The sequence below is a fragment of the Pectinophora gossypiella genome, chromosome 20, assembly GCF_024362695.1.
Source record: "Pectinophora gossypiella chromosome 20, ilPecGoss1.1, whole genome shotgun sequence".
NCBI lineage: Eukaryota > Metazoa > Arthropoda > Insecta > Lepidoptera > Gelechiidae > Pectinophora > Pectinophora gossypiella.
In genome coordinates this window covers 3,739,380-3,752,644 of record NC_065423.1, presented here as the reverse complement: position 1 = coordinate 3,752,644, position 13,265 = coordinate 3,739,380, and the positions used below count along the sequence as shown (strand labels likewise).

Genomic DNA, 13,265 nt, shown 5'->3' with positions numbered 1-13,265 from the left:
TCCTAAACGAAGCGGTGACGCAGGGGCTTTGCGCAACAAGGTATTGTAAGAAATAAAACAACGAACAAACGAAATTGTTTAAAGTTCTAAAGAAACTGTTCATTGAGAAATTGAAAAAGCGGGATAAAGTGACGTAGACAATGGAAGGACGTTTTTTGAATTGTTTTTACAAAGTCCGAGAGGCAAATGCGATGTTACATAAAACACAAGCACTTGTGCAGTGCAGAAGTGTGGAAAGACTAATTTATTTAGCATCGGAAATCATGGCAGTGGCAATAATCGTGAGCGAAATCGATATGATAAGCACAGCTTTAGTAAGAAAGAGAAAGAGAATGTGGGAAGTGTGGAAGGTGTCACGTTCTTATCACGCGAATCAAATAGGTTGTACTTACTAGGGTAAATAAAACGGTATATAGAAATAAAACCAAGTTTATTGACATTAAATCCCTAGCAAGTACATAGATCGGATCTCTGGGTCGCAGGTAATTTGATACTGGCTGAGCACCCTTGGTGCAGTAGGAAAACTACCACTTCCCTGTAACTCTTCCCACGACGACACGGGGTACACCGGCGCGCGCAGCAGGGCAGCAGAAACGGTGGGGTAAGTACAGGACCGAAAGTGGATCCAGCGGGTTGTAGAACCCGAAAGGTGAAGCGGTAGAGGTAAGTACAGGACCGGTAGTGGGTCCTGCGGTTGTAGAACTCGAAGGGTGAACCCTGGAACCCGGAATTAGTCATTTCAAGAATTGTCCGAATTCCCAGTCTGACTGCCACATGCCGATTCCTTAGCTTGATTGAAGATGGGAAGTGGATAGCAAGCAAGCTTAGCAATCTAAGATGTGGCTGTCAGCAAATTACACACAATAAAAGTGAATTTAGCAAAATAAATTTAGAAAAAGAACAAAGAACAAGATAAATTTATGGTAGGTAGTTGTTTTAAAAAACTATCTAAACAAAATAGTAAAATTGAATATTTTAAGCTGAATAATTTTAATAGTAACGATATTAAACGTATTTTGTACATTATTATTGTTCCATTTAAGAATTATTTAAACAAGGAAAGTACTTAGGTACAAAGATAACTTTACGTTGGTTAAGTAGAATTAATTTAGAAAAATTGACAATTTAAATGTTGTTTTGAACATAAAAGATTGCTAATTATGATATAAAATAAGCACTAAAGCGTGAAAATACATTTACCCGATGATTATGAAAAATGACAGTCATGCAATGAACAAAGAAAGCATGTACTAGTCTACGTTGATATTTAAACTAATAAAAATAGTAATTGCTACACTTACCCAATTAATGGGGATAACACAACACTATAAATTATTATATCGTAGACAAAATTAGTAAAAAAACGTATTTAAAAAATATACGAGTAATCGAGGTGTTCTCGCTACAAAGGCAGAAGGATTGTGTCGAACATCCGACCGGAAGAGTAACGGCTCGGCTGTGGAATGTAGGTACGGCTACCTACGCAATGTGATAATTATTAAAGTCGTACAATATTAACGGAATTATTTTGTAAATAGATATGTTTTGTTAAATTAATTAGTATATGTTTATTTATGTAATAATATTTTAGTTTTAAGCAGTAGTTTTTAAGTGTTTTCAATGATAACTTTTTGATAGTTCCTAACAGAAAAACAAGAGCAATTACACTCAGTAGTAAAACGCGGCAGGCGTTACATACCCCCCTTTTTTGGGTAGGATTTTCGCTAAGAAAATCCGCTGACTAAAATGTAACCTAGTCTGTCCTTCTTACTATTGACCATTCTAAAAATTACGTGGTACACATTCATTTCAACCCTTCCATTCACCCCCCTACTTTCTTTCATCCCTTTCACACACAAACAGTTATCTTATTTAGTTTTAAGTGACTGCGTCCTTTCCAAAAAGAGTACTAGACTTTTAACCGCAGCTTAGTACTCACACGTAATCAATAGGAGATTTAAGGTAACCGTTTTTTTCTTTTTATAGTATAATTTTCTTATCTTCGGGGTAGGGCCGAAGATAAAATAATTAGAATGTCCTAGGGGTAGGGCCTGGAGATTCAATATTTTTTTTTGTAAAAAAGAAAAATTAGAAATACTATATATAAGTAAATATATTTAAGACGGTAGGTAGTTTTAGTAAGTAAGACATTGTTTTAGGCTAGTTTTGGATTTTTTAGTATAAGTTTTGGTAGTTTTAGTAAGTGTAGTTTTTGTTTTTTTTTTTTTATAAAGTAGTATTTAAGGTATTTTTAGAGAATATTAGAAGATATTAGAAGACGCATGCCATGCTCAAGATTTAAGTTTTTGGCAGGCCTAAGGCGTTAGATGGTATTACACATCAATCTCTTGACTGACTCTTACAGTCTGCTCGAGAATTAGTAAGCAGCTGGGGGATTCTATGTTTTTCTCTCACTTCCATCCCAGCAAGGAAGTTTTGTAAATATGGAAAGTTTTATTTTAGTTAGGTATTTTTTTGTTTATTAAGTTTAGATATAATCATTTAGAATAGTTTGTAAGTTTAATATCCTTGACATGCCATGTACCCAAACTTACTCCTCGTTCGTCCTCTAAATCATAGACCAACGGAGATCTTTTAGCAACAACTTTGCATTTTATGAATTTAGGTGCTAGTTTTTTGGAAAATCTATTGTCCTTGTCGCTCTGGTAATAGGTGCGTTTCCATACGGTGTCTCCCACATTGAATTCTACGTTTTTACGACGTAAATTATAGTAGCCACTATTTCTTGAGTGTGCTTTTATTAGAGAGGCTTGCACTTTTTCAAATATTTTACGAAGCGCACCTATGTTTTCGGCATACTCGTCTCTGGGGCTGAAAATCAAATCTTCCGCAACGACTGTGTCCAAGTAATGAGACCCGCAAGTGACGAGTTCTCGCCCGTATACCAGAAATGCAGGTGTGAATCTGGTAACTTCATTCACAGAACTATTTAGGGCAAATTGTATTTTTGCAATATTTAGGTCCCAATATCGATGGTCGTTTTCAATAAAGCTTGATACGGCAACCATAATCGTTTTATTGTACCGCTCGACAGAATTAACTTGAGCAGTATACTTAGGGCAGTACTGAACGTTTGGTATCTTGTAATTAGTAAACAGTTGTTTCAAAGTATTGCTAACAAACTGTTTACCATTATCCATAAGGACAGTACTTGGAACTCCGTGAACCAGAAAGACCTGCTCCTCGAGAATCCGTGTTATAATATCAGCAGTAGCACGACGTATGGGGAAAATGAGTGTATATTTAGAGAAGCAGCACGTTACCACAAACAAGTAAGAGTTTTGACGTCTTGTTGGGGGTAGGGGTCCAACGAGATCCATGCTGATCATCTGAAAAGGTCTGGAACAATCTTTGGGTCGACCCATGACACCAAGGGTTGCGTGATTTGCATGTTTGTGAGAATTGCATGTATCGCACATGTTAACGAAGTTGGTGACGTCGCGGTGCATATTTGGCCAGAAATAGTTTAACGAGAGACGTTTGTTAGTCTTGAAGATACCGAAATGTCCAGATGTGGGTTCGCTATGATTTTTTTTAATGATGTCCTTACGCTGTTCCAGAGGAATAACCTCCTTCCACTCGAATTCTCTAGTCAAAGGGTTTAAACTCTTGACAAATCGAAACAGCTTGTTATCAGTTACTCTGTAATTTAGATAAGAAGATGGTGTATTTATGCAACCGTTGAAGATATTTAAGTACCAACTGTCCGATGTGGCAGGAACAAGATCGTTGGAGCTGGAAGGATCTGTTGTTACCGCCGAAATGGGTACAGCACGGGAAAGAAAATCTGGAACGACATTGTCCTTGCCACGTCGATGCTTTATTTCAAAATTATAGGCCGATAAACGTACGCCCCAGCGAGCTAGTCTACCGGTAGGGTTATTTAGATTTAAAAACCATTTTAGGGCGGAATGGTCTGTGAAAACAGTAAACTTCATTCCGTTTTCCAGATAGCATCGCCAATGTTCTATGGCTATCAAGACAGCGAGCGCTTCTCTTTCAGTCGCGCTATAGTTGCGCTCCTGGTTAGATAAGGATTTGCTCATATAAGCTATGACTTTCTCCTCACCATCTTGTCTCTGAGTCAAGACAGCACCAATGCCGAAGTCGCTTGCGTCAGTATGGACCTCGAATGGCTTGGAGTAGTCAGGGCAGGTAAGTATAGGGGCAGATACTAAACTACCCTTTAGTTTTGTGAAAGCTGTATTGGCCTCCGAAGACCAAACAAAGGGCGGGACATTCTTTCCCTGCGAAGTCAATTTATTAAGAGGGGCTGCGAGAGTGCTGAAATCAGGGATGAACCTCCTGTACCAAGAAGAAGCACCTATAAATCGCCGAACTTCCTTGCGATTAGTAGGTGTTGGATGGTTCACAATGGCTTCGACCTTTTCTGGGTCAGGATGAAGGCCGTTAGAGTCCACTACGTAGCCCAAGTACTTAAGTTGGCTCCTGAAAAATTGGCTTTTCTTAAAATTTATCGTCAGATTAGCTGACTTAAGTTTCTCGAGAACTCTTAGCAGAAGAGAGATATGCTTCTCAAAGGTTGGTGAGACAATAATGATGTCATCTACAAAAACGAAGACCATATTTTCAAATTCAGGGCCATAGAAGAGTACGTCCACCAAACGTTGTTGGGTAGCTGGTGCATTTGTTAGGCCGAATGGCATAGATTTAAATTGAAAGGTTCCCCTGGATGGTATGTAGAATGCCGTCTTACACCTATCTTCCTCCTTTATTAAAATTTGCCAAAAGCTCTTGGACAAATCTAAACTAGTAAGATACTTCGCATCACGCAGGTTGTCCAAAATTTCGGAGATGTAGGGAAGTCTGTAAGCGTCTTTCTTGGTGACAGCGTTTAATTTCCTACTGTCGAGACAGAAACGCAGCTCTCCATTCTTTTTAGGAGTCAGTAAAACGGGAGACGACCAAGGGCTCTCACAAGGCTCGACAACATCCTCCCTCAGCATTTCATCAAGTTGCTCTGTTAAGAGCTTTTGCTTCTCAGGTGACATACGGTAATATCTTTGACGAATGGGGGCAGCATCCCCAGTATCAATAGTATGACAAATTAAAGAAGTACGACCTAGTCCTCGTTCCTCGTAAGATATGTTCTGAAACTGAGAGATGATGTTATCTGCAGTAACCCTCTGGGCGCCTGTGAGACTATCATAGGGGCAGATGTGTGCCTGGTTAGCGGCCACATTTGCAGAAGTCAAGTCCAATTCTTTAGATAGAATGACAGAATGTAGATGTTTGGGGAAGATTCCGAACACAGTCCAGAAGTCCATTCCAAGAATAAGCGTGTTTTGAATGCTTGGAACGACGTAGATTTGCAGTGTATGAAGTTGGTTTTGAAAAGTAATAGGAAGATACATGGTGCCAATAGCATTCAGTTTATGTCCACTTGCTGAGATAAAATGTAAGGGATTATTGTGTAAAGTTAATTTGAAGCCTAATTTCTGAAAATGTAAGTGGGAGTCGTGTCCTAATATAGAAACACACGATCCACTATCCAGTAAGCCAGTTATAGTAATATCAGATATAGTTACGGTCGCATAAGGCCGTGAGTTGATATTCATATTTCGGATCGAAGTGACAGTGCAGAAGGAAAAATATTTGGAAATGTAGTCCAACCATTTATCCCAATCTTCTTTAGATTGTTTCGAAGTTGCTCCGCGGTCACTACGATCCCAAGTATTTAGTTTTTTGAATTTCCGGTATATTTGTGGCAAACAGGGCATTCGGGATATCTAACATCTTTCTTGCCGCATTTAAAACATACTGGAAAATGCGGTTCCTTACATTGACGTAGACTATGAGTTGATTTACGGCACCTGGGACAGAACACGTTGCGGGGAGACACCGCGTCAACATCGATAGAAACTGCGTTAACCGATACTGCATTGTGCTTGTTTATTTCGTGTTTATTATTATTTGTAGCATAACAGTTGCGATAGTAGTTGTTGTTTGTTGGTGGATTTTGATTATTGTACCTATTTTGATTATTATAATTATTCCTTATGTAGCTCCCAGGTGAAGTATTAGGCTGATTATAAGCAAACTCAGGTGCTAAAGTATTTGAATTTGGTTTTGGTGGTTCACGAAATTGTTTCAAACAAGATTGAACGTCTTCGTAGTTGCGACAACATTGTTTTAACGTCTCCAAATCAGTTATATTGGAAACTGCAGCAAGCGTGCTAGCGTAACAGGGACGAATGTTATGGCGAATTATTTCTAATTGGTCCTGTTGAGATAACGCTTTATCCAATCTAGCGAATAATCCATGCATTATTGATAAGTAAATTGTGATATTTTCATGTTCGCCTTGCGTACGAGCACGTATTTCAGCAAGAAGACGGTAATCGTAATCTTTTTGACCAAAGTCATTTTTCAATAGAACTACAAGTTCGTCCCATGACTCAACACGGTCTTTTACGCAACGAAACCAGTGCAGTGCATCTCCAGTAAAAATCTCGTAGGCAAATGTCAGTAATTTTTCTTTGCTAATATTTCTGACCTGAATAAATTCGTTAACCTTTTGAATGAAGGAGCGGACACAGGTTTTTCCAGAGTATTTTAGATTTGCTAATTCTGCATTTGTGGTTTTATCACAAGTGACCACAACTGCACTAGATGTGGATTTAATTTCAGATACATCGGATGTAGTTGCAGATGCGAGAGTTTTAAATTCCGAGTACTGGACCAAAAGGTTTGAGTGACATAATTTATATATTTTATCGACTTCATCAGGCACATTTTGAATTCTATTAAGACGGTGGTAGATATGATTGAGCAGATTTTCTGTTCGTAGGTATAATGTTTTATCCATTTTAGCTTTCAGATTAGCCAAATACGTCTGCGACTTTATCATAGAAGCCTTGACACCAGCCAAATCCTCTGGAGCTTCCAAATGAGACTCCAAAATGTCTTCGGCGGCCTGCTCCTTCGCCAAATCCACGATTAGCCTGCGAAGTTCAACAACCGAACTGCCACTCTTACCGCGCAATTGAACTTCATAAAGGAGTTCATCTTTCTGAAGCGATAAATATTTAATTGGACGAGACATCTCTATTACTTTATGTTTAAATTGTAATTAGTTTAGTTTTATAGTTATTTTTTGAGTAAGTGTTGCAAGTACCTGAAGTCTTAATAACTAAAACACAGGAAACGGCAGAAGGAAAATAACAAGAAAACAAATGCTACTATCAAAAGTACACAACAATTAAAACACAGGGATAGACAGAGGTTGGCAGTGCAAAATCAAATATTTCCTTCTGTGCGATGTGGTAGGTTCGATTTTGAGTTTTTAATTGTATGCAATCACCTTGAAAGAGAATTAGTTAGGTATTCCCACAAAGCAACCACAGCACACAAAAGTTGCAGTTACAATTCACTTAAAGCTAGACAAAATAATCAGACCAACACCAAAGATGACCAAAAATGCTAAAACCAGCAAAAAGGATACTCAGCTCAGTATTTCCTTAGTTGGGCGCCATTGTCGCATTCTATCACGCGAATCAAATAGGTTGTACTTACTAGGGTAAATAAAACGGTATATAGAAATAAAACCAAGTTTATTGACATTAAATCCCTAGCAAGTACATAGATCGGATCTCTGGGTCGCAGGTAATTTGATACTGGCTGAGCACCCTTGGTGCAGTAGGAAAACTACCACTTCCCTGTAACTCTTCCCACGACGACACGGGGTACACCGGCGCGCGCAGCAGGGCAGCAGAAACGGTGGGGTAAGTACAGGACCGAAAGTGGATCCAGCGGGTTGTAGAACCCGAAAGGTGAAGCGGTAGAGGTAAGTACAGGACCGGTAGTGGGTCCTGCGGTTGTAGAACTCGAAGGGTGAACCCTGGAACCCGGAATTAGTCATTTCAAGAATTGTCCGAATTCCCAGTCTGACTGCCACATGCCGATTCCTTAGCTTGATTGAAGATGGGAAGTGGATAGCAAGCAAGCTTAGCAATCTAAGATGTGGCTGTCAGCAAATTACACACAATAAAAGTGAATTTAGCAAAATAAATTTAGAAAAAGAACAAAGAACAAGATAAATTTATGGTAGGTAGTTGTTTTAAAAAACTATCTAAACAAAATAGTAAAATTGAATATTTTAAGCTGAATAATTTTAATAGTAACGATATTAAACGTATTTTGTACATTATTATTGTTCCATTTAAGAATTATTTAAACAAGGAAAGTACTTAGGTACAAAGATAACTTTACGTTGGTTAAGTAGAATTAATTTAGAAAAATTGACAATTTAAATGTTGTTTTGAACATAAAAGATTGCTAATTATGATATAAAATAAGCACTAAAGCGTGAAAATACATTTACCCGATGATTATGAAAAATGACAGTCATGCAATGAACAAAGAAAGCATGTACTAGTCTACGTTGATATTTAAACTAATAAAAATAGTAATTGCTACACTTACCCAATTAATGGGGATAACACAACACTATAAATTATTATATCGTAGACAAAATTAGTAAAAAAACGTATTTAAAAAATATACGAGTAATCGAGGTGTTCTCGCTACAAAGGCAGAAGGATTGTGTCGAACATCCGACCGGAAGAGTAACGGCTCGGCTGTGGAATGTAGGTACGGCTACCTACGCAATGTGATAATTATTAAAGTCGTACAATATTAACGGAATTATTTTGTAAATAGATATGTTTTGTTAAATTAATTAGTATATGTTTATTTATGTAATAATATTTTAGTTTTAAGCAGTAGTTTTTAAGTGTTTTCAATGATAACTTTTTGATAGTTCCTAACAGAAAAACAAGAGCAATTACACTCAGTAGTAAAACGCGGCAGGCGTTACAAAGGTAAGCCAGTTAGGTTGTTAGAATGGATGTGAGGCGACCTAGAAGCATTGCCGGCATCGGACGCCGCGGCGCGCAGCGCTCAACAAGTGAGGGAAGGGCGTCGAACGCATGGCGCGTCGCCGGCACGTGCACTCCCTCCCCTCGCCCCGCCCCGCGCCTACCACCCGCAGACACTGACAGTTAACTACACCTCCTCTCGAATCATGCCGCCCTGGTACCGCGCCCGACCGAATTGGCAGACATTGTGGATTTCCGACTACAACAAAGGAAGGCGCGTATCTTTTCCAGCAACTACATGTAGACTGTAAAAATATTTCGTGATGTTGATAATGACGATGTTGACTACAAATATATGATTAGGAATTGTTATTTGTATTGGCTAGAATTTGATAAAATTAATGAGCTTAGTATTATTGAGTTCGGTGTTAGAATACTTTCAGAATAATTTTAAGACTATAAAGTATAGGTGAAGTCGGGTACTGAAGGATCAAACGTGAAATATTTAGAGTTGATTAATGTTCGGATGTCTATTAGTACTGAAAATTCCAACCGTGACTAACGATATTTGTCACATTGACGCACCAGAGCTGAATGGAAGCCAAAATTCAAATTTCCGATCGTGCGTGACAGAATGAAATGAAAATGAAGCAGGTGGTACTGTGGAAGTAAAAGCGAGTAGGTACATGAATCTTAGTAATAGTGCGGCGTTATCAGTTTAGTCAGAGCGATAGAGTACACGTGCCTGCTTACATACTGTTAACGATATCGCTCAATAACAAACGAATGGCCGTACAACAACATTGGCGTCACAAACCCTCTAGAACTACTTGAGTGAAGTTCTGTTACGTAATATACAGTATTAAACAAAACCCAAATACGACGGACCTTTCTTACAGACTTTGTTTTCAATAACAATACTACAAATAACATAATTAATAGACATAAATTATTTAAAGGTAAATGCGAATCAATACAAAATGAAACGCGATAGAAGCAGCGTTGAGGAATCAGCCGAACACTTTCTAACGTTCTGCGGCATGGGAAATAGGGCATCATATCAACGAAGAGTTCTTTGAAAATGAATATGAAGTCTGCAGCGTCGACGTAAGCGTCCATACACACGAGCTGGTTATATAAGCCGCCCGACACGTGTTAGTGTTTATATTATGTAACTATGTAGTTACCCAGTGCTTACAACATGGTTATAGAACGCTGGCTATGTATTTCTGTTAGCCGAGTTATGCAGGGACTGGAAACGTGATTTTTCTAGACAAGAAGAAACCAAGATTAAAAAATAACGATTCCGCCTGTTTCCATACCCATAATAATGACGTAAGGTTTCCTAAGTAGAGGAAACCGTAAATCTAGGAACTTCGAAGAACAAAGAAGTTAAAGAAAAAGCTTTTAGCAAATATGCGGAAATGCCAGTCCCAATAAATTATAGTGAGTCCTGTAGTGCCAAATACTATAACTATAATAATAGGAAGAATTTAATCAGCTTGGTAGATATTGATTAAACAAAACACTTACGTAACACTTACACTGTAAGTGCCATTTTGAATTCCTACGAGATATCAACGATTTCTATGATTATTTTTATGCCGGAAAATACGGCATAAGTGATAAAGAAAATCACATTCTCAACGAACGCCTTAAACAATGTATATTATGGTTTGGCATAAATTATAAGTAAGTTAGTGCAACGGATATAATAATAGTTCATAAATTAAATATTATTGTAAGATGTAAGCGTACGTTGTCATGGGATTACATCCAAGGGAATCCATCGTTTTTAACAGATGAAAAATATTAAGAAGTAAAATTAGGAACTTCACGCTAAGTAACTGCAAATATAAACCTAATACCGGGCAAGTGCATCGATTCAGCAAATGTGAAAGTGTTGAAATGAGCTCAATTAACCAAGTGAACAAAGTTCAAAATGAAATGCTGTAATGCGAATGAGACAAGTTGAAAAGTCAGCACTTTAAAGCCATATGAAAACGAATGATTTAACAACGTAGAGGAATAATTAATAGGACAAACGCTAAGCTTGCAGTTTTAGAATTATGCAATATAAACAGTGTATATTATACAGAACGATTCTAATTGCTAGGTTTTGCTACACAGTATGCACTTTTGAAATCATTGTGTTCACAGAATATAAAGTAAATACAACGCAACGCCTAAAACAAGTGACAAAAATTGGGAAATCACAAAGTGAAACAAAAGTTATACAGTTAAGAAATATTATTTCACATATCGCTGAAAATAAACTCGAGGAGGAAAATGGATTTCAAGATTCTGTTCAAAATATATTACGCAAACAACCCCAACACAAATAACAAAAAAAAATATATTCTGGTTTAAATATAACGATACTTTCCGGGACAGGACTTACACATTATGAATTCAACCTTACTCAACGTGACATTGAATTATTACTTTAAATATGAAGCTACTTAGTATGGGGGAAAAGTGAGTGTCGGTTACCCCGACACCTAACAAATCAAAAACAAAATATTAACATCGTAACTGTTTCGCTGAACAATCCAACACATTCGAATGATGAGAACGTGTAAAGTGAAATACATAAGATGAACAAGTAAAAGAACAAAACAACAAACAAAAGTTAGGTAGGCGGATACCAGTGGAATCGGGATAAGGAAGTTAAACAAATAAGTAAATATTAACTGAGGACCTGGCTCAGTGTTTTTGCTGTTGGATTAATAGTAGAAACAAAAAAGAAAACAATTACAAAGGTGTTATTCATATAACTGGCCCGATGGCCAGTTATGGACCCGTCTTATTTAAATTACGATGCTCCAAATTTTAGCTCTAGTCTATAAGATGACCGCATAATTGGAAATAATTGATATACCACCTCAACATAGGAGCTGGAGACGTGTCAATGTCGTGCGTGTATTTCAATTTGTCATAGACATTTAACCGAGCTGTAGTGATTAGTCACATTTGATAAATGATAAATATTAGAACGTAGAAGGAAAATTTGATATATTACATAAAGGAAAATTATTAAACGTAAACTTAAGACCTAATACCATGGAAAAACGGAGAAATACTCCAACATTCTCCATACAGCATTTTAGTGAAGGCTTCGAAGTTATTGGACAAGTTAATAGTCAGAATTTTTGGATATACTGGATTTTTGGTTTAACGGCTTCTGATATGTCCTTGCAAAGTAAAGAAGAACTTCTATAGGAGTGCGAATAGACGGATATCCATCCAATGACTTCACTGACTAGGCTAAAAAGATTATTGCCAATCAACAAGCCTAACATGGCTTGAGTTTATATCGTTCTAAGGGACAAATGTGATGCAATTTCATTGAGTTCAACTCAAACCAGTTCAAAGTAATGGATCTCAAATGTCGATGTATAAGCAATAACGTGAATGCAATAGATAATGCAAAAATGCATGACGATAAAATTGTATTAAGTAATCGCGGTCGCTAAGGTGTATTTCATTACGCAATGTGACAAACAATAGTTATACCATGATGGAAACAGACAAGAAACGACAGGACGGTAATAACTACGTACATGTTTCGATAAAAGAAAAACGCAATGGTGAAAATGAACGAATCCCAATGACAGCTCATTAGCTGTCCATCTCATTAGATGGGCTTGTTGTATGTTGCGGAGTATGGTCTGCATGGAACGGAGGTGATATCAGGCGAGGGCGCTGTCATACGTGAGTTGAATGCGTTCTAGAAAGTCCAAAGTGCGAGTGTCTGGACAATGCGGGGCAGCGGCGCGAGGCAGCGCGAGGCGGCGGCGGTGGTGCAGACAGCCGCTAATTGCTGGTGCAGCGAGCACGTGGGGCGCGGCGCGGCGCAGGTGCCGCCGACCTCGCGCTATCTCGTCTCGCCGTTCGAGGTTGCGATGATAACGCACGCTATTTTCGACCACCGTCCCCCGCTCGACGGTCGTGACCGTCGCAAACGCAGCCGCGAAATTTACCACGACTCCCGAAACGGAAGCGCCCGGAGACTCGCGACGCGGGTGGTGCGATCCACGCGATCCGTCTCGCCACGCCGCGATAGCACTGGCAGATAAGAGAGCGACGGTCGATCGCGGAGCCGACCGGCGCCGACGCGATCCGCTCGACGACTGAGTGGCCGCTGCGGACCGCGGACCGGCTTTGCCTCGGAGGAGGGCAGAGGAGGCGGGAGGCGCGCGACCTCCAGGCCCCGCGCCGCCGCGCGTCGCGAGTGAAACCGACGAGGACGAAATCGCGAGGGGCGCGGGGGCCGCGCACGCGGTCGAGCGCAACGCTCGCTGCACCGCACTCGCTTTACATAACGCTGCACGGAGCGCGACGCACGGCCGCACGGCCAGCTCGCACCGCGCCGCGAAACGAGGTCGCCCGACACTCGCGAAC

General features: G+C 39.2%; 1 protein-coding gene across 6 annotated transcripts in view; it reads right to left on the bottom strand.

Annotated features, from left to right (window-relative positions):
- The window catches only part of LOC126375873 (max-binding protein MNT-like), a 58,982-nt gene that overhangs the window by 33,089 nt on the left and 12,628 nt on the right, over positions 1-13,265 (bottom strand). For 3 of the 6 annotated variants that reach the window (XM_050022948.1, XM_050022949.1, XM_050022950.1), the window contains exon 1: positions 12,845-13,014. The exons of 1 other annotated variant lie outside the window; for it this stretch is intronic. The gene's annotated coding sequence lies outside the window, so the exon portion shown is untranslated. Of the gene's footprint in view, positions 1-12,778; positions 13,015-13,265 lie in introns of those variants that run through there. 2 more of the 6 variants (XM_050022946.1, XM_050022945.1) reach the window with 2 other exon arrangements.